This window comes from Durio zibethinus, chromosome 15, assembly GCF_047325235.1.
Source record: "Durio zibethinus cultivar Kanyao isolate XHJ-2024 chromosome 15, ASM4732523v1, whole genome shotgun sequence".
NCBI classification, from domain to species: Eukaryota; Viridiplantae; Streptophyta; class Magnoliopsida; order Malvales; family Malvaceae; genus Durio; species Durio zibethinus.
Genome location: NC_143176.1, coordinates 24,007,205 through 24,034,473, shown reverse-complemented (window position 1 = coordinate 24,034,473; position 27,269 = coordinate 24,007,205). Strand labels below are relative to the sequence as shown.

Here is a 27,269-nt window from a genome sequence, read left to right as displayed (position 1 = left end):
CAATTCAAATAGTTAAGACTATTAGAATAATTATCTATTTCAAATCATTCTAACCTTTTTATTTAGTCCTATAATAATTGTTTCAGTTTATAAATGCTTATTCGGAATAAAATAATACTAATTTATTAACATTCCAAAAATTAATAAGCAAGAGATTCGAAAAGATAAATGTGTTATCGAATAAGTTCAAAGAGTTATGACTATTTGAATAATTATCAATTTAAAATCATTATGACCTTTTGTTTTGTCATAAACAATTGTTTTAGTTCATAAAAGCTTATCCAAAAGAAAATAATACTACTTTATTATTATTTTGAAAGTTAATAACTAAGAGATTTAAAAAATAAATTAGTTGACTAAATAAGTTCAAATAATTATGGCCATTTAAACAACTATTTATTTCAAATTATTATTACCTTTTATCTATCATAAAACAATTGTTTTTAAAAAATAAATCTTTTTACCAAACCAATTCAAATAGTTATAACTATTTGAACAATTATCTATTTCATATTGTTATAACATTTTATTCTATAATAAAACAATTGTTTCTATTCATACAAGCTTATTCGAAATAAAATAATACTAATTTAGTAATATTATGAAATAACTAAGAAATTTAAAAAATAAATATGTTTGCTGAACCAATTCAAACAATTAAGACTATATGAACAATTATTTAACTCAAATTGTTATGAACTTTTGTTTTGTCATAAAATAATTATTTTAGCTTGTAGAAATTTATTCGGAATAGAGTAAAACTAATTTATTAATATTTCAAAAATTTATAAGAGATTTAGAAAATAATTATATTTATAGAACCAATTCAAATAATTATAACTATTTAAACAATTATCTATTTCAAATCATTATTACATTTTATTTGTTAATGAAACAATAGTTTTTTTTGTTAATATAAGTTTGTTCAAAATAAAATAATACTAATTTATTAATATTTATCAAACCAGTTCAAATAGTTATGACTATTTGAGCATTTATTTATTTCAAATTGTTATGACTTTTTGTTGTGTTATAAAGCAATAGTTTCTGTTCATACAAGCTTATTTGGATTAAAATAATACCAATTTATTAATATTTCAACAATTAATAACTAAAAAATTTAAAACATAAATATTCTTATCGAACTAGATCAAATAGTTATGACTATTTGAATAATTATCTATTTCAAATCGTTATGACCTTTTGTTTTGTAATAAAAAAATCATTTCGGTTCATATAAGCTTATTCAAAATAAAATAATATTAAGTTATCAATATTTTGAAAATTAAGAATTAAGAGATTTAAAATATGAATTTGTTTAACGAACAAGTTTAAATAATTATGACTGTTTGAACAATTATCTATTTGAAATTGTTATAACCTTTTGTTTTGTTATAAAATGATTTTTTTTCTATTCATACAAGCTTATTTTGAATAAAATAATACAAATTTATTAATATTAAGACAATTAATCAGTAAAAGATCTAATAAATCTACCCGAACAAGTTCAAATCTTTATGACTATTTGAACAATTATTTATTTCAAATTGTTATGATCTTTTGTTTTGTCATAAAACAATTATTTATGTTCATACAAGCTTATTTGGATTAAAAAATATTAATTTATTAATATTTTGACAAGTAACAAGTAAAAGATTTAAAAAATCTACCCGAACAAGTTCAAATCTTTATGACTATTTGAACAATTATTTATTTCAAATTGTTATGATCTTTTGTTTTGTCATAAAACAATTATTTATGTTCATACAAGCTTATTTGGATTAAAAAATATTAATTTATTAATATTTTGACAAGTAACAAGTAAAAGATTTAAAAAATAAATATGTTTATCGAACAAGTTCAAATGGTCATGAGTATTTGAATAATTAATTATTTCAAATCATTGTGACCTTTTTTTTGTAATAAAACAATTGTTTCAGTTTATATAAGCTTATTTGAAATAAAATAATACTAATTTATTAATATTCTAAAAATTAATAAGAGAATTAAAAAATTAATCTATTTACCAATCATGTTCAAATAGTTATGACTATCTGAACAATTATCTATTTCAAAACATTATAACCTTTTGTTTTGTCATAAAAAAATTGGTTTGGTTCATGCAAGCTTATTTTGAATAAAATAATATAAATTTATTAATATTCTAAAAATTAATAAGTAAAAATTAAAAAAATAAATATGTTTTCTGAACACGTTCAAATAGTTATGACTATTTGAACAATTATCTATTTCAAATTGTTATGACCTTTAGTTTTGTCATAAGCCAATTGTTTCATTCATAAAAGCTTATTCAAAATAAAATAATACTAATTTATTAAAATTCCAAAAATTAATAAGCAAAAGATTTAAAAAATAAATTTGTTTACTGAGCTAGTTTGAATAGTTATGACCATTCAAATAATTATTTATTTCAAATCATTTTGATCTTTAGTTTTGTCATAAAACAATTGTTTCTATTCATACAATTTTATTTAAAATAAAATAATACTAATTTATTAATATTCTAAAATTAATAAGTTGGAGATTTAAAAAATAAATATGCTTAGTTAACAAGTTCAAATAGTCATGTTTATTTGAATTATTATCTATTTCAAATTTTTATGACATTTTGTTTTGTCATAAAATGATTGTTCTATTCATACAAAATTATTCAAAATAAAATAATATTAGTTTATTAATATTTCAAAAATTAATAAGAAATTTAAGAATTAAATCTGTTTATCGAACCAATTCAAATACTTATGGCTATTTGAACAATTATCTATCTCAAATTATTATGATATTTGTTTTGTAATAAAACAAATGCTTCTGTTCATACAAACTTATTATGAGTAAAATATTGCTAAATTAATAATATTTCAAAAATTAATAAGAGCTTTGAAAAATAAATGTGTTAATTGAACTAATTCAAATAGTTAAGACTATTAGAACAATTATCTATTTCAAATCATTCTTACCCTTTGTTTATTCATAAAACAATTATTTCAGTTCATACAAGCTTATTCAGAATAAAATAATTGTAATTTATTAATATTCAAAAAATTAATGAGCAAGAGATTTAAATAAAATAAATCTATTTATCAAACAAGTTCAAATAAATTTGACTATTTGAACAATTATCTATTTAAAGTTGTTATAACCTTTTGTTTTGTCATAAAAAAATTGTTTCATTTCATAAAAACTTATTCGAAATAAAATAATACTACTTTATTAATATTTCAAACATTAATAAGCAAGAGATTTAAAACTAAAGTTATTTTTTGAACTAGTTCAAATAGTTATGGCTATTTGAACAAATATCATTCTCAAATATTTATGATTTTTGTTTCTCATAAAACAATTGTTTTTGATCATACAAGCTTATTTGAATAAAAATAATATTAATTTAATAATATTCCAAAACTTAGTGAAAGATTTAAAAAATAAATGTATTTGTCAAACTAGTTCAAATAGTTAAGACCATTAAACTAATTATCTATTTCAAACCATTCTAACCTTTTATTAATATTTAGAAAATTAATCAGTAAGAGATTTAAAAAGTAAAATTGTTTACCAAACCCTTTCAAATAGTTTTGACTATTTGAATAATTATCTATTCCAATTCATTATAACCTTTTATTTTGTCATCAAACAATTGGTTCTATTCATACTATTAGTCAAAATAAAATAATACTAATTTAATAATATTTTGACACTTAATAACCAAGAAAATTAAAAAATAAATCAAATTGCTAAACAATTTCAAATAGTAAGACTATATGAATGATTATCTATTTCAAATCATTATGACCTTTTGTTTTGTCATAAAACAATTTTTTTTTTATCATACAAGCTTATTCGAAATAAAATAAAATTAATTTATTAATATTTCAAAAATTAATAAGTAAGAGATTTAAAAAATAAATCTGTTTATTGAATTAGTTCAAATAATTATGACTATTTGAGCAATTATCAATCCAAATCGTTAAGATCTTTTATTTTGTCATAAAACAATTGTTTCTGATCATAAAGCTTATTTAGTTAAAAATAATACTAATTTAATAATATTTCAAAAATTAATAAGTAAGAGATTTAAAAAAATAAATGTGTTTGCCGAACCAGTTCAAATAGTTAAAACTATTAGAATAATTATATATTTTAAATCATTCTAACCTTTTGTTTAGTTAGAAAATATTTGTTTCATATCTTACAATCTTATTCGAAATAAAATAATCCAAATTTATTAACATTTGAAAAATTAATAAGGAAAAGTTTGAAAAAATAAATTTGTTTATTGAACAAGTTCAAATAGTGATTACTATTTGAACAATTAATTATTTAAAATCATTATGACCTTTTGTTTTGATATAAAACAATTATTTCAGTATATAAAAGCTTATCCAAAATAAAAGAATACTAATTTCTTAATATTTCAAAAATTAATAAGCAATAGTTTAAAAAAATAAATTAGTTTACTAAACAAATTCAAATAGTTATGCTTATTTGAACAATTGTCTATTTAAAATCATTATGACCTTTTGTTTTATCATAAAACAATTGTTTCAATTCATAAAAGCTTATTCAAAATAAAATAATACTAATTTACTAATATTTCAAAAATTAATAAGTAAGCGATTTCAAAAGTAAATCGGTTTACCAAATTAGTTCAAATAATTGTGGTCATTTCAACAATTATCTATTTTAAATTGTTATAACGTTTTGTTTGGTTATATAACAATTGTTTTTTATTATACAAAGTTTATTCAAAATAAAATAATAGTAATTTATTAATCTCTCAAAATTAATAAGAGATTTAAAAAATAAATTTATTTACCGAACCAGTTTAAATAGTTGACTATTTGAATAAATGTATACTTCAAATAGTTATAACCTATTGTTCTGTCATAAAACAATTATTTCTGTTTTTACAAGCTTATTCAAAATAAAATAATACTAATATAAAAATATTCCAAAAATTAATAACTAAGAGATTTAAAAAATAAATTTGTTTGCTAAACCAGTTCAAATAGTTAAGACTATATTTCAAATCATTTTTGTTTTGTCATAAAATAATTTTTTCAATTCACACTAACTTATTTGGAATAAAATAAAATGAATTTATTCATACTAAAAAATTAATATGCAAGAGATTTAAAAAGTAATTCTATTTACCTAACCAGTTTAAATAATTATGACTATTTGAACAATTATCTTTTTCAAATAGCTATGACCTTTTGTTCTGTCATAAAACAAATGTTTTTGTTCATGTAAGTTCACTCTGAATAAAAGAATACTAATCTATTAATATTTCAAAAATTAATAAGGATTTAAAAAATAAATTTGTTTACCGATCAAGTTCAAATCGTTATGATTATTTGTGCAATTATTTATTTCAAATTGTTATGACCTTTTTTTTTGTTATAAGACAATAGTTTTTGTTCATATAAGCTTATTCGGATGAAAATAATACCAATTTATTAATATTTTAACAATTACTAAATAAAAACTTTAAAAAATAAGTATGCTTACCGAACTAGATCAAATAGTCATGACTATTTGACTAATTATCTATTTCAAATGGTTATGACATTTTCTTTTGTCATAAAAAAATTATTTCAATTCATACAAGCTTATTTGAAATAAAATAATACTAAGTTATTAATATTATGAAAATTAATAATTAAGAGATTAAAAAAATGAATATGTTTGTCGAACAAGTTTAAATAATTTTGACTATTTTAACAATTATCTATTTGAAATCACTATAACCTTTTGTTTTGTCATAAAATGATTTTTTCTATTCATACAAGCTTATTTTGAATAAAATAATACAAATTTATTAATATTAAGCCAATTAATAAGCAAAAGATTTAAAAAATAAATCTATTTATTGAACAATATCAAATCTTTACGACTATTTGAAAAATTATTTATTTCAAATTGAAATGATTTTTTGTTTTATCATAAAATAATTGTTTCTGTCATACATGTTTATTTCTATTAACAAAATATTAATTTATTAATATTTTGACAATTAATAAGTAGAATATTTAAAAATAAATATGTTTTTTGAACAAGTTCAACTAGTCATAATTAGTTGAATAATTATTTATTTCAAATCATTGTGACCTTTTATTTTGTAATAAAACAATTATTTTAGCTCATATAAGCTTATTTGAAATAAAATAATACTAATTTTTTAATATTCCAAAAATTAATGAGAAAGAGAATTAAAAAAGGAATCTTGTTACCTAACATGTTCAAATAGTTATGACTATTTGAATTATTATCTATTTCAAATCATTGTGACCTTTTGTTTTGTAATAAAAAAATTGTTTTAGTTCATATAAGCTTATTTGAAATAAAATAATACTAATTTATTAATATTCTAGAAATTAATGAGAAAGAGAATTAAAAAATAAATCTTGTTACCAAACATGTTCAAATAGTTATGACTATTTGAACAATTATCTATTTTAAAATATTATGACATTTTGTTTTCTCATAAAACATTTGGTTCTATTCATGCAAGCATATTTTGAATAAAATAATAAAAATTTATTAATATTTCAAAAATTAATAAGTAAAAATTTAAAAATAAAGATATTTTCTAAACATTTTCAAATAGTTATGACTATTTAAATAGTTATCTATTTAAAATTGTTAGATATTTTGTTTTGTCATAAACCAATTGTTTCTGTTCATAAAAGCTTATTTAAAATGAAATAATACTAACTTATTAAAATTCCAAAAATTAATAAGTAAAAGATTTAAAAAATAAATTTATTTATCGAGCAAGTTCAAATAGTTATGACTATTTGAACAATTATTTATTTCAAATCATTATGATCTTTTGTTTTGTCATAAAACAATTGTTTCTATTCATACAAGTTTATTTGAAATAAAATAATACTAATTTATTAATATTTTAAAAATTAATAAGTTAAAAATTTTAAAAATAAATTTGTTCACCAAACAAGCTTAAATAGTCATGTCCATTTGAACTATTTTCTATATCAAATTGTTATTATATTTTGTTTTGTCATAAAATAATTGTTTCTATTCATACAAAATTATTCAAAATAAAATAATACTAATTTATTAATATTTCAAAAATTAATAAAAGATTTAAAAACTAAATCTTTATATTGAACCAATTCAAATAATTATGATTTTTTGAACAATTATCTATCTCAAATCGTTATGATATTTTTTTGTCATAAGCAATTGTTTTTGTTCATACAAGCTTATTTGGAGTAAAATATTGATAAATTAATAATATTCTAATAAAAGATTTAAAAAATAAATGTGTTTGCCAAACTAATTCAAATAGATAAGAAAATTAGAACAATTATCTATTTCAAATCGTTTTGGCCTTTTGCTTGTCATAATATAGTATTTTTAGTTCATGCATGCTTATTCAAAATAAAATAATACTAATTTATTAGCATTCAAAAAATTAATAAACAACAAATTTTAAAAAAGTAAATTTGTTTATCAAACAAGTTCAAATAGTTATGACTATTTGAACAATTATCTATTTAAAATAAATATGACCTTTTATTTTATCATAAAACAATTTTTTCAATTTATAAAAGCTTATCTGAAATAAAATAATAGTACTTTATTAATACTTCAAAAATTGATATATTAGAGATGTAAAAAATGCATCGAACTAGTTCAAATAATTATGGCTATTTGAACAATTATATATTTCAAATCATTACAAACTTTTATTTTTTCATAAAATAATTGTTTTTCATCATACAAGCCTATTTGGAATAAAATAGTATTAATTTATTAAAATTTCAAAAATTAATAGGAAGGAGATTTAAAAAATATATCTATTTATTGAATCAGTTCCTATTTAAATAATTATCTATTTTGAATTGTTGTAACCTTTTGTTCTATCGTAAAATAATTGTTTCAATTCATATAAGCTTATTAGGAATAAAATAATACTAATTTAATAATATTCCCAAAATTAATAACTAAGAGATTTAAAAAATAAATATGTTTGCTTAAGTAGCTTAAACAGTTAAGACTATATGAACAATTATCTATTTGAAATCATTATGACCATTTGTTTTATCATAAAACAATTGTTTCAGGTCATAGAAGCTTATTCAAAATAAAATAATACTAATTTATTAATATTTCAAAAATTAATAAGTAAGTTATTTAAAAAGTGAATCTGTTTATCGAATCAATTCAAATAATTATGATCATGTTATCAATTATCTATTTCAAATTATTATTACCTTTTGTTTTGTCATATAACAATTGTATTTGAGCATTCAATTTTATTTGGAATACAATAATACTATTTATTAATCTTTTAAAAATTAATAAGTAAGAGATTTAAAAAATAAATCTATTTACCAAACTAGTTCAAGCAGCAATGACTATTTGAACAATTATAGACTTCAAATTGTTATAACCATTTGTTTTGTCATAAAATAATTATTTTTGTTCATACAAGCTTATTCAAAATAAAATAATACTAATATAATAATATTATGAAAATTAAAAGCTAAGAGAATTAAAAAATAAATTTATTTGCCGAATCAGTTCCAATATTTAAGACTATATGAATAGTTATCTATTTCAAATCGTTATGACCTTTTGTTTTGTTATAAAATAAGGTTTTTTGAATTCATAGTAGCTTACTTGGAATAAAATAAAATGAATTTATTAATATTTCAAAAATAAATAAGAGATTTAAAAAAATAACTCTATTTACCCTATCCAGTTCAAATAATTATGATTATTTGAACAATTATCTATTCCAAATCATTGTGACCTTTTGTTTTGTCATAAAACAAATGCTTTTGTTCATATAAATTTGTTCGAAATAAAATAATACTAATCTATTAATATTTCAAATATTAATAAGAGATTTAAAAAATAAACCTATTTATCAAACTAGTTCAACTAGTTTTGACTATTTAAGCAATTATTTATTTTAAATCTTATGACTTTTTGTTCTGTTATAAAATAATTGTTTCTATTCATACATGCTTATTTGGACTAAAATAATACTAATTTATTAATATTTAGCAATTGATAAGTAAAATTTAAAAAATAAATATGTTTACTGAACTAGATCAAATAATCATGATTTTTTGAATAATTATTTATTTCAAATCGTTATGACCTTTTGTTTTGTCATAAAAGAAATGCTTCAGTCCATATAAGCTTATTCGAAATAAAATAATACTAATTTATTAGTAATTCAAAAATTAATAATAAAGAAATTTAAAAAGATGAATCTGTTTATTGAAAAAGTTTAAATAATTATGACTGTTTGAACAATTATTTATTTGAAATTGCTATAACCTTTTGTTTTGTCACAAAAGAATTTTATCTATTCATACAATCTTATTTCAAATAATATAATTCAAATTTATTAATATTAAGACAATTAAAAATGTAAAAGATTTAAAAAATAAATTTGTTTACTGAACAAGTTCAAATCGTTATCACTATTTGTGTAATTATTTATTTCAACTTGTTATGGCTTTTTGTTTTATCATAAAACAATTGTTTCTGTTCATACAAGTTTATTTAGATTAAAATAATATTAATTTATTAATATTTTGACAATTTATAAGTAAAAGATTTAAAAAAATAAATATGTTTGCCAAATAAGTTCAAATAGTCATGACTATTAAAATAATTATGACTTTTTCTTTTGTAATAAAACAATTGTTTTAGTTCATATAAGTTTATTTGATGTAAAATAATACTAATTTATTAATATTCCAAAAATTAATGAGTAAGAGAACAGAAAAAAGAATCCATTTACCAAATAAGTTCCAATAGTTATGACTATATGAACAATTATCTATTTTAAAACATTATGACCTTTCATTTTTTCACAAAATAATTGGTTTTTTTCATGCAAGCTTATTTTGAATAAAATAATTTAAATTTATTAATATTCCAAAAATTAAAAAGAAAAAAAATGTTTTCTGAACACATTCAAATAGTTATGACTATTTGAACAATTATCTATTTCAAATCATATGATCTTTTGTTTCATCATAAACTAATTGTTTTTGCTCATAAAAACTTATTCAGAATAGAAATAATACTAATTTATTAAAATTCTAAAAATTAATAAGTAAAAGATTTAAAAAATAAATCTGTTTAACGAGCTAGTTCAAATAGTTATGGCTATTTGAACAATTATTTACTTCAAATCATTATGATATTTTGTTTTGTCATAAAACAATTGTTTCTATTCATACAAGTTGATTCAAAATAAAATAATACTAATTTATTAATATTCTAAAAATTACTAGGTTGGAGATTTAAAAAATAAATATATTTGCAGAACAAATTCAAATAGTCATATTCATTTGAACTATTATCTATTTCAAATCATTATGGCATTTTGTTTTGTTGTAAAACAATTGTTTTATTCATACAAGATTATTCAGAATCAAGTAATACTAATTTATTAATATTTCAAAAATTAATAAGACATTTAAAAGCTAAATCTGTTTACCAAACCAGTTTAAATAGTTATGACTATTTCAACAATTACCTATCTCTAATAGTATGATCTTTGTTTTGTCATAAAACAAATTGTTTCTATTCATGCAAGCTTATTCTGAATAAAATAATGCTAAACTAATAATATTCTAAAAATTAATAAGTAAGAGATTTAAAAAATAAATGTGCTTGGCAAACCAGTTATAATAGTTAAGACTATTAGAATAATTGTCTATTTCAAATCATTTTGAGCTTTTGTTTTGTTAGAAAAATTTGTTTTCAATTCATACAAGCTAATTTGAAATAAAATAATATAATTTTATTAACATTCAGAAAATTAATAAGCAAGAAATTAAAAAAAATAAATCTGTTTACTGAATAAGTTCAAATAGTTATGACTATTTGAACAATTATCTATTTAAAATTGTTATAAACTTTTGTTTTATCATAAAACAATTATTTTAGTTTAATAAAACTTATCCAAAATAAAATAATATTACTTTATTAATATTTCAAAAATTGAGAAGTTGGAGATTTAAAAAATAAATCAGTTTATCGAATTAGTTCAAATAATTATGGCCATTTAAACAATTATCTATTTCAAATCGTTATGAACTTTTTATTTTGTTATAAAAAAATTGTTTTTCATCATACAAGTTTATTTGGAATAAAATAATATTAATTTATTAATATTTCAAAAACTAATAAGTAGGAGAATTAAAAAATAAATATACTTACCGGACTAGTTTAAATAGTTATTACTATTTGAATAGTTATATATTTCAAATCATAAAATAATTATTTATGTTCATACAAGCTTATTCGGAATAAAATAATTCTTATCTAATAATATTATGAAAATCAATAACTAAGAGATTTAAAAAATAAATTTGTTTGTCGAACTAATTCAAATAGTTAAGGCTATATGAATAATTATCTATTTCAAATCGTTATAACCTTTTGTTTTGTTGTAAAAAAAGATATTTCTGTTCATATAAGTTTGTTTTGAATAAAATAACATTTATTTCTTAATATTTTGAAAATTAATAAGAGATTTTAAAAAATAAATCTATTTACCAAATCAATTCAAGTAGTTATAACAATTTGAACAATTATTTATTTCAAATCATTATAACCATTTGTTTTGTCATAAAACAATTGTTTCTATTAACATAGTCTTATTCAAAATAAAGTATGCTAATTTATTGATATTCTAAAAATTAATAAATAACGGATTTAAAAAATAAATCTCTAGCCTAACCAGTACAAATAATTAAACAAATTTATTTTTTAAATCTCTTAGTTATTAATTGTCAAAATATTATTAGATTAGTATTATTTTATTCTGAATAAGCTTGTATGAATAGAAATAATTATTTTATGAAAAAACAAAAGGTTATAACAAATTAAAATATATAATTGTTCAAATAGGTATAATTATTTGAAGTGGTTCCTTAAATAACATTATTTTTTAAATCTCTTATAAAATTTTAAAATATTAATAAATTAGTTTTATTTTATTATGAATAAACTTGGATGAGTTGAAATAATTATTTTATAACAAAACAAAAGGTTATAATGATTTAAAATAATAGATAATTATTCATATAGTTTTAACTATTTGAACTGGTTTGACAAACAAATTTATTTTTTAAATCTCTTAGTTAAGAATTTTTAGAATATTATTAATTTAGTATTATTTTATTCCAAATAAATTTATATGAACAGAAATAATTATTTTATGACAGAACAAAAAAGTTGTAACAATTTGAAATAGATAATTGTTAAAATAGTCATAACTGTTTGAACTTATTCAGTAAATAGATTTATTTTTTGAATCTCATACTAATTCTTGAAATATTAATAAATTAGTATTATTTTATTTCAAATAAACTTGTATGTTCAAAATTATTGTTTTATGACAAAACAAAAAGTACTAACAATTTTATTTCAAATAAGCTTGTATATTGAAAAACAATTGTTTTATGACAAAATGAAAGGTAATAACGATTTGAAATAGATAATTATTTAAATATCCATAATTATTTAAATTGATTCAGTAAATTGATTTATTTTTAAAATCTCTTATTAATTTTTAAAATCTTAATAAACTAGTATTATTTTTTTGGATAAATTTTTGTGAACTAAAACAATTGTTTTATAACAAAACAAAAGTTCATATCGATTTTAAATAGATAATTATTTAAATAGTTATAGCTATTTGAACTTGTTCAGTAAACAGATTTATTTTTTCAAATCTCTTGCTTATTAATTTTTGGAAAGTTAATAAATTAGTATTATTTTCTTTCGAATAAGTTTTTTTGAACTAAAAAATTATTTTATGACTAAACAAAAGGTCAAAATGATTTGAAATAGATAATTATTTTAATAATCTTAACTATTTGAATTGATTCAGTAAATATATTTATTTTTTTAATTATTTATTAATTTTGAAAATATTATTAAATTAGTATTATTTTTATCTAAATTAACTTGTATGATCAGAAACAATTGTTTTATGCCAAAATAAAGATCATAATGATTTGAGATTGATATTTGTCCAAATAGTCATAACTATGAATTGCTTTAGAAAACAACTTTAGTTTTTAAATTTCTTGCTTAATAATTTTTAAAATATTAATAAAATAGTATTATTTTATTTTGGATATGTTATTAATTGAAACAATTGTTTTATGACAAGACAAAAAGTTAAAACAATTTTAAATAGATAATTATTCAAATAGTCATATCTAATTAAAATTGTTCAGTAAACAGATTTATTTTTTTAAATCTCTTGCTTATTAATTTTTTGAATGTTAATAAATTAGTATTATTTTATTCTGAATAAGTTTGTATGAACTAAAATAATAGTTTTATGACTAAGCAAAAGGTTATAATGATTTGAAATAGATAATTGTTCAAATAGTCTTAACTATTTAAACTTGTTCGACAAACATATTTATTTTTTTAAATCTCTTACTTATTGATTTTCATAATATTATTAAATTAGTATCATTTTAATCGAATAAGCTTATATGAAAAGAAACAATTGTTGTATGACAAAATAAAGATCATTACGATTTGAGATAGATAATTGTTCAAATAGTTATAACTATTTGAACTGGTTCAGTAAATAGATTTAGTTTTTAAATCTCTTGTTAATTTTTAAAATATTAATAAATTTGTATTATTTTATTTTGAATAATTCTGTATGAACAGAAACAATTGTTTTACCACAAAACAAAAGGTCATAATAATTTAAAATAGATAATTGTTCAAATGGACATAACTATTTGAACTTGTTCGATAAACATATAGTTTTTTAAATCTCCTACGTATTAACTTGCAAAATATTAATAAGGTAGTATTATTTTATTCTGAATAAACTTGTACGAATAGAAACAATTGTTTTATGACAAAACAAAAGATCCTAACTATTTGAAATAAAAAATTGCTCAAACAGTCATAATAATTTGAGTTTACTCAATAAACAGATTCATTTTATAAATCTTTTACTTATTAATTTTTGAAATATTAATAAACTAGTATTATTTTATTTCAAATAAGCTTGTATGGATAGAAACAATTTGTTTATCACAAAACAAAAGGTCATAACTATTTGAAATAAATAATAAATATTCAAATGAGAACTTTGAAGGCCGGAGGGGGGAAAGGTTCCATGTGAACAACACTTGAACATGGATTAGTCAATCCTAAGAGATGGGGGGAGTTAGTCCAACAACGCATTGAGTGCGAGCTTTGAAAGGGAATCGGGTTAAAATTCCTAAGCCAGAACACAAAGGCTAATGGCAATGTTAGGGAGTTTGGAGTCATCGGTAGAGGACTCGAAAAGGGTTATCTTTTTTGTTTAACTGCCTACGCACCCTAGAAACGGCTCAGCTGTAGGTAGAGTCTAGTGGTTGAAAGAGCACCACATGTCACGTGGTGTTTGGTGCCACCTTAATAGCCCTTGAAAATCTAAAGGATCATGCTATCCGTGCCCAATTGTACTTATAACCCCATTAGGTTTCCAAGGTGAATAGCCTATGGCCGATGGAACAATGTAGGCAAGGGAAATTGACAAAATGGATCTATAACCTCGAGAAAAGGATTGGCTCTAAGGGCTAGGCACTAGGATCCCAGTGTCGAACCCATCAGCTACCGGCTCTAATGGCAAAAGTAGGTCACTGCATGTGAACCAAGGATGGACTGGGAAAGGCTCCCTCAAGGGCTGTTCTCGGGTGATGAATAGTTGACTTAGAACTGATATAGACAAGGGGAGTCTGATTGTTTAATTAAAACAAAAGCATTCTGATGGTCATTACGAATGTTCACGCAATGTGATTTCTAGCCAATGCTTTGAGTGTCAATGTGAAGAAATTCAACCAAGCATGGGTAAACAGCGGAAGTAACTATGACTCTCTCTAAGTAGCCAAATGTCTTGTCATCTAATTAGTGATGCACATTAATGGATTAATGAGATTCCCATTGTCCCTATCTACCATCTAGTGAAACCACAGCCAAGGGAACAGGCTTGGTAGAATCAACAGAGAGAGAAGACCTTATTAAGTTGACTTTAGTCTAACTTTGTGAAATGACTTAGAGGTGTAGGATAAGTGGGAGACCTCGAATGAAATTGAAATACCACTACTTTTAACGTTATTTTACTTATTCTGTGAATCAAAAGTAGGGCATGACCCTTTTTTTTGGACCTAAGGTTGGCCTTAGTTAGTCAATCTAGGCAAAAAACATTCTTAGGTAGGGAGTCTGGCTGGGAAGGCAAATTTGTTAAAAGATAATGCAAATGTCCTAAGATGAGCTCAATGAATACAAAAAACATATGTGGAACAAAAGGGTAAAAGCTCATTTGATTCTAGTTTTCAGTATGAATATGAATTATGAAAGCATGGCCTATCAATCCTTTATACCTTTGGAATTTGAAGCTAGAGGTGTCAGAAAAGTTACCATAGGGATAACTGGCTAGTGGTAGCTAAGCATGCATAGCAACATTGCTTTTTGATCCTTCGATGCCAACTTTTCCTATCATTGTGAAGCTGAATTCACCAAGTGTTGGATTATTCACCCACTAATAGAGAACATGAGCTAGGTTTAGACTATCGTGAGATAGGTTAGTTTTACCTTATTGATGGTAGTGTCACAATAGTAATTCAACCTAGTAAAGAGAAACTGTTGATTCACACAATTGGTCATTGTGCTTGGTTAAAAGTCAATGATGCAAAGCTACCATGTGCCAGATTATGACTGAACACCTCTACGTTAGAATTTGGGCTAGAAGTGATGCATGCACTTGTCACCCGATTATCAACCCATAGTAGAAGCCTATGGCCCCCAAAGGTACATGTTGTAAGTGCAACCTTTAAGGTGAACAAATTATGCGGGCCTCTTTAGAGCTTAATTCCCATAAAGCGACAGGTAGAATCCTTTGTAGATGACTTAATTACTTGATGGAGTACTATAAGTGGTAGAGTGACCTTGCTGCCACTCTGCCATGATCCACTAAGATTTAGTCCTTTGTTGCTTCAATTCATCCTTTCCCCTCACACCCATTGAAGTCTATTCACTTTATTCTTTTAAACCATACCTCTTTGGGATAGGGGATGAATGATGTTCTCCATTACAATTGGTTGGGCTGGTGGATGACATTCCTACCTCAAGCATCGAAGTAAATGACAACCAAATGCCTTTGGTATTTGTTATAGGAATAGGCTCACCCTTGGTGTGGCTGGCCCTTGGATCAGTTATGCTTGCACACCATTGATAGCACTTGGCCCTTAGTTTATGCGGGCAATCACATCCAACACTATTGGCAGATGTTAGCCTATTATTTCCTCGAATACCATCAGTAAATGCTGGCCCCTTAGTTCAGGATGCTACCTCAAACACCATCGCTAGATGCTGGCACTTGTAAAAAATTATCAACCTACGAAACTCAAGTGCTTAGCATAATTCTAGCTTGTCAAAGATTGTGCTATAGTATTAGGCATTCTAGAAGCCCACAAATCTGATCTTCCCAAGACTATGCTTAGGTAATCCTGCACATGGGTTTGATCATGCGCTCGCACCTTAATCATCAGTGCCTGCACCTAGGTTTGACTGTGTGATCGTACATTGCTCACAAGTGCATGTACTCAGACCTAGCTCAATTTTACCAAACCTAAAAACCTTACTTGTGTCTATGGAGTCTTGATTACTATCCATACCACTATTTTTGGTAGTTTCGTATGACTAAGGACTCTAGTAAGCCTTATGGCTTGGTTTGCTTGGTAGTTGAACCCTATCATACTAGAATTGAGACTATTTCTCAACTTAGAGAGATTCCTTGGGCTTGGACCAGCTTGCGGACCATGACACATACACATGCCTCAATTTATCTAAGTGCTCACCAGTGCCTACACTTAAGCCTAGCTCAATTCCATAAAACTTAAACACTGTGCCTGAGCCTCTAGAGTCTTGATCATTGCCTATACCATTATTCTAGGCTAGTGCCCCTCAACTTGGGCCTCTAGTAGGCCTTAAGGCTTGGTCTCCTTCGCAATCAGACCCTTTCTTATTAGAACTGGAACTACTCCTCGACTCGGAGAGAACATTTAGGCATGGACTAGCATTTAAACCATAACACATACACTTGCCTCGACCGCCATTGAGACATGTTGGCCCTTAGTCTTTGCACATGTTTTAACCTCTATTGGCACATGCTAGCCTTTTGTATAAGTAGTTCCCTTGAACACCATTGGCATATGCTGGGCCACACATCGAATGTGATATCCTAGGCCTAGACCACATACCATGCACACTACTATCGAGCAGTTGGTGGGTTCAGGCACATCTTCACATTTTTGCCTTGTGAATAACATTTTAATGGGTTGTCAATTCATCTAAGCGTTCACTAGTGCCTGCACCTAAGGCTGGCTCAATTTTTTGGAACCCGAACACCGTGCTTGAGCCTTTAGAGTTTTGATCACTGCCCATACCACTATTCTTCGTTAGTGCCCTACAACTTGGGCCTCCAATATGTCTCAAGGCCTAGTCCCCCTAGTAGTCGGACCTTTTTCTGCTAGAATTGGAACTGTTCCTCAACTTAGAGAAAACCTTTGGGCCTGGAGTAGCTTGTAAATCATGACATAGGTACATGCCTTGACCACCATTAAGATATGTTAGCCCTTGGTCTTGGCACATACTTCGACCACCAATAGCACATGCTAGGCCATGCACTACACATGAGTATCCTGGGCCCAAGCCTCGTACAATGCATACCTCGATTGGGCAGTCGGTGGATTCCTACACATCTTCACATTTCTGCCATGCCAATGCCATTTTTATGGCCTATAAACTCATATAAGCACTCATTAGTGCCCACACTTAGGCTTGGCTCAATTTTGCCAAACTTGAACACCGTGCTTAAGTCTTTAGAGTCTTGATCGCTACTCGTACCATTGTTTTGGGCTAGTTCCTTCTGACCTGGGCATCCAGTAGGCTTCAAGGCCTAGTCCTCCTTTTAATCAAACTATTTTTCTTATTAGAACTAGAATTACTCTTTGACTCAAAGAGAACCCTAGGCCTGGATCAACTTATGAATTATGACACATGCATATGCCTTGACCACCATTAAAAGATGCTGGCCCTTGGCCTTCATGCATGCTTCAACCATCATTGGCACATGCTGGCCCTTTGTGCAAGCAGTTCCCTTGAACACCAATGGCACATGCTAGGCCATATGTCACGGGCTTTGACCTTAAACTCAAAATTCGTGTGGCCTTAGGCTTGGAATCACCTCCTTGTAGCCTACGTTAGCCTAAAACACCAACGTAAGAGCACTAGAACAATGGGAAGGGCTAAATACGCAAGTTTGAGAGAAACAGGAAAACAAGATAGCTTACTAGAATATGCTTTGTATTCACTAAAACAAAAATGTATGATGGTGTACAAATAAGGGTATAGCAACCCTTTATTTATAGTTAAGGCTTCAGCTACACTTAATGGCAATATCCCTAGAATAAAGGCTAAAATCAAGGAATTACAAAGATTACAATAAATCAAGATTCTAACTCCTGAATTTTAGGGTCAACTAAATCTGCCAAGAGGCTTCTGCTAATCCTGAAGGCTTCCAAAAGATTTCTTTGCATATCTCCCACCTTGGGCTTTTCTGGAAGTGGTGCGGGTATCATGCAGGCCAGGCCTTGGCCATACGGGCTGGCCTGTAGGCTATACGGGCATTCTAGCCTTGTCTCTCATACCTTGCGTACAAATACCAGCCAGTGTGCTTGGTGTGCAGGCTTCAACCTCTGGCTTGCATGCTTGTGCCCCTGATATGCTTGGCACACCTACCCAAGGTGTGACATTCTCCCCTACCTGATTACGTAATGGCCTCGTTGCATCATTTGCATGGTACTGCCTGATCTAGTCCTCAAACTGCCATAAGTCTTCTATTAGTTCCTAGCTCACCTCGCTATTTGAAAGTCTCTTCTAGTGCACCAAGTACTCTTATCTTGGTTGGTAGTTTTCTCGTCTCACCTCTCGATCAACTATGATACTTTAGACCTCCTTCTTATATGAGGCCCTTACTCCCAATGGCACACACTTTGACTCTGCTCATCCTGGATCTCCCTCATCCTAATGGAATGGCTTGAGCATGCTTACATGAAACATCGGTTTGGGTGGCATATCCAGCTTATAGGCAACCTTGCCTACCCTATTGACTACTCAGAAAAGTCCCTTAAACCTTCAGACTAGGCCTTTGTGTAGCCCCCTATGGCACATAATGGGATACGGCTTCACTAACACCAAGTCTCTAACTTGGAATTGTACGTCCTGCCTATTCTGGTCTGCCTACTTTTTTGACCTCTTTGCGGCCTTGTGTAGATAGACTCTGGCCAAGTCAGTTTGTTCCTACCAAGCCTTGGCAAGCATGTATGCTATTGGATTTAGCCCTGTGTAGCCTGCAGCAATCGAACCAGGTGTTAATGGTTGTTAACATGTCACAACCTCAAATGGGCTCTAGTTTATTGTCTTGCTCCTTTGCAAGTTATAGGAAAACTATGCAACATCTAGTAGCTTTGGCCAGTCCTTTTATGTGGCACTCACATAGTGCCTGAGGTAGATCTTCAATAGTCAATTCACACGCTCAGTCTGCCCATCGGTCTAGGAATGCATACTAGTGAAAAAGTTCAAGTCTAAACCCAACAGCTTGAACAACTCAGTGTAGAACCTGCCCGTGAAACGCTTGTCTCAATCACTAACAATGGTCCTCGGTATTCTTCAGTACTTAACCACATTTTTCAGGAATAATCGAGCTGCCTCATTGGCTAGGCACTCTTGGGTTGCTGGAATGAAGATTCCATACTTGGAAAACCTATCCACCACTACCATGATGCTTCCAAACCCCTCTGCCTTGGGTAGACGGACTATAAAGTCTAAAAAAACACTCTCTCATGGTCACTCTGGCACTAGCAATGGGTCTAAGAGACTACCTAGTTTCTTAAGCTCCACCTTATGTTGTTGGCACACAAGACAAGTCTTCACATAGGCCTCCACATCATCCCTCATATACAACCAGTAGTACTGATCCTCTAGTAACACTAAGGTACGACTCACTCCTAGGTCTCCAACCCACCTTAAATCATGGCACTCTTACAAAACTTCCTTATGGAGCTTCTTATGCTGTATCACAAACAGTCAGCTACCTCTAGTGTACAACAAACCATCATGCACCTAAAACCTCTTAGTCTTACCTTGCTGGGCATACTCTATAAGAGCCTTGGCTGTAGGATCATACGCAAGTCCCTTATTGATGCACGGCATCAGTGACCCCTTTGGTTGGCTAATGGCAGCAAGGTTAGCCTTCTAGCTCAGGGTGTTTGCCACCAAGTTCACTCGCCCTAGCTTATACTCCATCTAGAAATCAAATTCTGTAAAAAAATCTTACCATTTCGCTTGCTTGGGGGATAGCTTCTTTTGTGTCTGAAAGTAGCTGGTTACCACATTGTCCATCCTAACCATGAACCTCGACCCTAACAGGTAATGGCACCAAGTGTACAAGTAGTGTACCAATGCAATTATCTTTTTCTTTTGGACCTTGTACTTACGCTCAGTCTCGTTCAGCTTCTTACTCTCGAACGTGACTAGATGTCCTTCCTGCATTAACACGTCTCTTATGGCAAAGTCTGATGCATTCGTATGCAGCTCATATAGCTTGGCATGGTCTGGCATGGCCAATACTGGCTCTTTGGTCACAGTCTGCTTCAACCTATCAAAGGCTTCCTGGCACCCTATGCTCCACTCTTATGCTCTCCCTTTCTTGAGCAAGTCAGTCAATGGCATGGCTATTGCTGAGTGACCATTGATGAAGCACCTGTAGTAGTTAACTAGACCAAGGAATGACCTAAACTCAGTTACCTTGGCTGGCAGTTCCTATTCCAGGATGGTGTACACCTTGCTTCCATCCATGCGTATCCTGCCACCTCCCACTATATGGCTTAGGAATGGGATCTCCTGCTGGGCAAACGAGCACTTTTCCCTCTTGACAAATAGCTTGTGCACCCGTAACACCTCGAACACCTGTCTCAAGTGGTCTACATGTTTGGCTATAGATCATAATGTCATCCAAATAAACCATAACAAATCGATCAAGAAACGACTGAAGTACCTTGTTCGTAAAGGTGTAAAATGTTGCTGGGGCATTCGTGAGTCCGAATGATAAAATGAAAACTCATACGAATCATACCAAGTGACACATGCTATCTTGGGCTCATCTATCTTTGTGATCCTGACTTGGTAGTAGCCTGACCTCAAATCCAGTTTGGTGAATCATTTTGTGCTCCCAAGTTTGTCGAACAAGTCCGCAATGAGTGGCATAGGGTACTTGTTCTTGATGGTTAGCTTGTTCAAAGCTCGGTAGTCTATGCACAGCCACAATGACCTATTATGCTTACGTTGGAATAGAATCGATGCACCATATGATGCCTTCAATGGCTTGATGAACCCAGCATCAACCAACTTTTTGAGCTGCTTCCTTAACTCTTCCAACTCTAGTAGGGACATTTGGTAAGGGGCTCTAGCTGATGGCTTGGCCTCGGACACCAGCTCGATCTTGTGGTCTACCTTCCTCTTAAGTGATAGCTGGCTAGGCAGTTTTACGGGCATCACATCACTAAAGATCTTCAACACCTTTAGCACCTCCAAGGGTGACTCAATCTCTTTCTCCCTTGGCTCCTCAGGCTCCTCATACTTCAGGGCTACCAAGAAGGTGTCTTCTTCTCTGCTTACCATCTTGGCAAATTGGATGGCTAACACCACCTGTGACCCAACTCTAGACCCTCTCTTTAATGGTACTAGGCATTGGCACCGTGCATCCAAGATGTAAATACAATTAGCAAAAGGCACAAAGAGGGCGTTAATCTGAACAAAGAAATCCAACCCAATCACAAACTCATAGTCGTCAAGGGGTATTACCTCTATGGTTTCCTTGCCTTTCCAGTCTCCAAGTTGCAACTTTACTCCCCACGCTACTCCAATGGCTGAAACCTCCTTAGAGTTCACCATTTTAATGGTACCAATCCTTTTCTGCACCTTTAGTTCGAGCTTCTGGGCTCCATCACCTGAAATAAAAAGATGTGAGGCACTTGTGTCCACTAATGGTTCACTTTCTGACCTGCAACCATCAAAACTGTAAACATCAAGCCCTTTGGCTTGTAGTTCCCCTTATTCTAGACAACATTGAGTACCAATGACCCAAGCTTTGCTCTTCTTGACTTTGGCTCCTTGTCAGACTCTTTGTCTATAGCAGCCAGCTTGCTCTTCTATGGGTAATTATGCACTATATGGCTTTTTCCACATAGGTAGCATGCTAGTGGCTCTCGGTCCCCCTTTGCTTTCCACTTGCCTGCTAGTGGCTTCCTCTCACCATCATTGGTTGAATGGTATCAGTCCCCATCCTTGGACTTTTGATCACAGTCTTTCCCCTTGGACTGCTTCTTCTGGTCCCTCTCATCTTTACCTTTACCCTTAGGCTTGGAATACTCCAACTTGTTCAGAGGCTTAAACTTTATCAAAGACTCAGCAGTAGTCATGGCTTTAGCCAAGTCATGAACTCACTTCCATTGTAGCTTATGCTTCACCCATGGTTTCAGCCCATCCATGAAAGCAAATAAGGTATCCTTCTCGCCTAGATCCGAGATCTATAGCATTATTTCAGAGAATATCTAGACATACTCCCTTATGTCCCCTTATTGGCTCAGCCTGCGTAACTTTGCCCATGCTTCATCATCGGCATACTTCAGGTAAAATTCCTCTCTGAACTCTTTTTAAAACTCTGCCCAGGTTTTAATCTTGGCATTCCCACACCTAACATCATCACACCTACGCCTCCACCATAATAAGGCTACATCAGTGAGATATATAGCAGCGGTGCTTACCTTCATTACCTCATCCTGTATGCCCATAGCCTAGAAATACTACTCCATACCCCATAGATAGTTGTCTACTTCCTTGGCTACCCTAGTTCCCTTGAACTCTTTAGGCTTGGGGACATCCATCCTGGACTTTGACACTCCAGTAAACATGCCATTCCCAATGGTAGTCTTGCAAGCAATAAGTTCGCTGGTGAGCTCCTCTATCCTCTTGCTTAAGGCCTCTACCATAGCCTTCAAGGTCTCATTCTTTTGGGTGATCACATCTATACCTTTATTGAGAGTAGCTTGCAACTCGCCACTGAGCTCCTCCTTCATGAAGTCTAGCACTTCAACGTGAGTCTCCTCATCCTCAAACTTCTTTTGGCATGTCACCCATACTCATATCCACCCTGGCCAGCCTCCCGTCCATGGTAGACTAGATATCTCTCGAGTTAGCCTTTTTGCCTCTTTCATGCCCCTACTTCTGAGCCTCTGGTTGTTGGCTAGCAACATCACTCTGGGATGCCATCTCCTCAACTATCATCTAACTTGAACAACACAAACACATAGAATCAAACTTGTTTTGATGCCAACTATGATGGGCTCCAACCTTAGACTCAGAATCCATGTGGCCTTAGGCCTGGAATCACTTCCTTGTAGCCTAAGTCAGCCTAAAACATCGGCGTTCAGGCACTACAACAATGGGAAGGGCTAAATGTGCAAGTTTGAGAGTAATAAGAAAATAAGATAGCTTGCTGGAATATGCTTTGTATTCACTGAAACAAAAGTGTATGATGGTGTACAAATGAGGGTGAAGCAGCCTTTTATTTATAGTTGAGGCTCTAGCTACACTTAATGGTAATATCCCTAGAATCAAGGCTAAAATCAAGGAATTACAAAGATTACAATCAATCAAGATTCGAACTCTTGAATTCTAGGGTCAACCAAATCTGCCAGGAGGCTCTTGCTGATCTTGAAGGCTTTCAGAAGATTCCCTTGCATATCTCCCACCTTGGGCCTTTCTAAAAGTTGTACGAGCATCATGCAGGCTAGGCCTTGACCATGCAGGTTGGCCTGCAGGCTGTGTAGGTGTTCTAGCCTTGCCTTCCAAGCCTTGCATGCAAATACTCGCCAGTGCACCTGGTGTGTGGGGCTCAACCTCTGGTTCGCGTGCTTATGTGCCTAATATGTCTGGCACGCCTGCCCAGGGCATGACACATACACTAAGCACAGGTATCCTAGGCTTAGGTCACATATTATGCACACCATGATCGAGTAGTAGATGGGTTTAGGCACATCTTTATATTTTTGCCACGCTAATGCCATTTTTATGGCTTGTAAATTCATATAATGCTTACTAGCTCCTACACTTTGGCTTGGCTCATTTTCACTAAACTTGAACATTGTGCTTGAGCCGTTGGAGTCTTGATCACTACCCTTACCACTATTCTGGGCTACTTCCCTATGACCTAAACTTTTAATAAGCCTTAAGGCCTGGTCTCCCTGGCCATCAGACTTTGTCTCGCTAGAATTGGAATTGTTGCTCGATTAAAAAAGAGCCTCTGGGCTTGGACTAGCTTGTAACCATGGCACATACACATGCCTCGACTACCATCGGGACATGTTGGCCTTTGGTCTTAGCATATATTTCGACCATCATAGGCACATATTGGCCCATTGTGCGAGTAGTTCCCTCGAACACCATTGGCACATGCTAGGCCAAGCACCAAATGTAGGTATCCTAGGCCATAATCATGCACCTTGTGCACCACAACCAAATAGTAGGTGGGTTCAAGTGTCATGGTTCATAAGCTAGTATAAGCCAAAGGGTTCTTTCCAAGTTGAGTAGCAATTCAAGTTCTAACAAGATAGAGTTTGACATCCAAGAGGACCAAGCTTTGAGGTTCACTAGATGTCTAGGTCATGGGGAACTAACCCAAAACAATGGGGCAGGTAGTGACAAAGACTCTAGAGGCCTAGGAAAATTGTTTAGGTTGGGTAGGATTAAGCTAGAACTAGGGGTAGGCATTGGTGAGCATTGCACGAGCATCCAATCAAACCCAGGTGAGAGCATTAATGGTTAAAGAATAGGTACATGATCAAGCCCAGGTGTGGGCACACCTGAACACAATCCTAAGAGGATTAGTTTTTGAAGCTTTTAGAAGGCTTGATATCAACATGATTTCAACAAGTCAAAGATTGTGCAGCAACACCAATCCCTTAGAATTAAGAATTGTATCTTATCTCTTAAAATCATAGGATTCAAGCCAGTGTAACCCCTAGAGTTTAAAAATGTATCTTGGCACTAATTGTAAGGGGGACTCAGTTATAAATAGAGAGATTCTTATCTTCATTGTACACACACTAGAACCATTGAGTAATAACATCCTTACTTTTGCCTTAAACTTTGTTTTATTCTTTTGTTAGCCTTTCTGCAAGCACTTGTTGTGGCCTTTCATTTCATAACTTACTAGGTGGCCAAGCCTTGTAGTCTAAAGTGTCTATGCACAGTTTCTTATGTTAGGCTAATTTGGGATGCAAAAAAGTCCATTCTTATATCTTAGAGCTGTGCGAGCCTGAAGCTTGAGTCTCGACCAGTGACATAAGCACATTTTCATATTTTTGCCATGCAAATGCCATTTTTATGGCTTGTAAATTCATAAAATGCTAACTAACAACTGTACCTAGGCTTGGCTTAATTCTATCAAACCTGAACATCGAGCCTGATCCTCTAGAGTCTTGATCACTGCCTGTAAATCATAAAATGCTAACCAACACACACACACACCCCTAGGCCTAGCTCAATTCTGTCAAACCCAAACACCAAGCCTAAGCCTCTAGGGTCTTGATCACTACCTATTCCATTGTTCTAGGCTAGTTCCCCATGACCTAGACCTCTAGTACACCTCAAGGCTTGGTCCCCCTAGCTTTCAGACCTTGTCCTACTAGAACTAGAATTGTTTCTCTACTCGAAAAGAACTCTTGGTTTTGGATCAGCTTGCAGACTATGACATATGCACATGCCTCAATTGCTATCAAGACATGTTGGCCCTTGGCCTTGGCACGTGCTTTGATTACCATAGACACATGTTGGCTCTTGGGGTAGGTAATTCCCTCAAATATTATTGGCACATGCTGGGCTATGCATCATGCAGACCAAGACTGGGCAATAGTTGGGTTCAAGCGCATCTTCATATTTTTTCCATTCCAATACCATTTTATAGCTTGTAAATTCATATAACAGTCCCCTATGCTTTCATGTGAAGTTTCATGGCAAGATGACTCATTTTTTATTTTTCATGATTTTTAAAATTTTTCATGGTTTGGGATTTTTTTTAAATTCTTTTAAAAGGAGTTTTGGCCCTAAATTTAGTACACGTGATCCTTGTATTTTTGTAGGCATCCATAAAAAAATTTAGCTAAGAACTCGAAGTGTAGAAGATTTTATGGCCATTTGAAAAAAGCATCCCCATTTTAGACACTTGAATGGCTACTGGTTGCAAACTTGTAAAAGCTCTTATGCTTTTTTAAAGGGTTGTGAGTTGTTGAGGTTCTTTGGGGGATAAGGGGCCAATATAAGGGCTAAGGACTAGCACCCATCATACATCATGTGCACACACCCCCTGGCCCCCTTTCTCAATCATTGGAACCCTCAATGCCATTGACTAGGTTCTTCAACAATCTTTCGATGATGGTGCCCTAGGCAAAAAATATGACATCAGTACATGCCTAAGCCTAGCATGTGCATCAGGGCCTAGAATCAAACTTTAGCCAAGGCCTCGACTATTATCAGCATATGCTGGCACATGGTATGGGCACATTACCTTGACCATCATCAGCATAAACTAGCCTTTGGTAAGGGCACCTACCTCGAACACCAATGGCACTAGCTAGCTTTGGTATGGGCAATTGCCTTGACCACCATTGGCACGTACTGGCCCTTGATGAAGGCACATACCTTATCAGTATTGGTAGAAAATGGCCTTTGGTATAGGTAGTTACCTCAAACACCATCGACAAATGCTGGCCCTTGCTACGGACACTTGCCTCGAACACCATCAGCACGTGCTGGGCCTTGGTGTGGGTACTTGCCTCAACCATCATCAACACCTACAAACCCTCATGCAAGATATGTCTGCTTGAAAAAAGTTCCCCATTATAGACACTTTAATGTCTACTGCTAACATATACGTAAAATCTATCATGCCTTTTAGGGGTGATTGTCTAGTCCCCTTTTTTCTCCCATGAAGGAGTAGGTGTACATGATAGGCTTGTTGTTACGAACATCCATAGCAATGTCCCTAAAGAAAATTCTAAGCCATGCATGCCTTCTGGTCATGTTATCAAGCAACTAGTTGCTTT

The 27,269-nt window shown here is 30.3% G+C and overlaps 1 pseudogene; it reads left to right on the top strand.

Annotated features, from left to right (window-relative positions):
* The first annotated feature begins 13,667 nt into the window (after positions 1-13,667).
* LOC149514834 (25S ribosomal RNA) lies at positions 13,668-16,049 on the top strand (annotated as a pseudogene).
* The last annotated feature ends 11,220 nt before the right edge of the window (positions 16,050-27,269 follow it).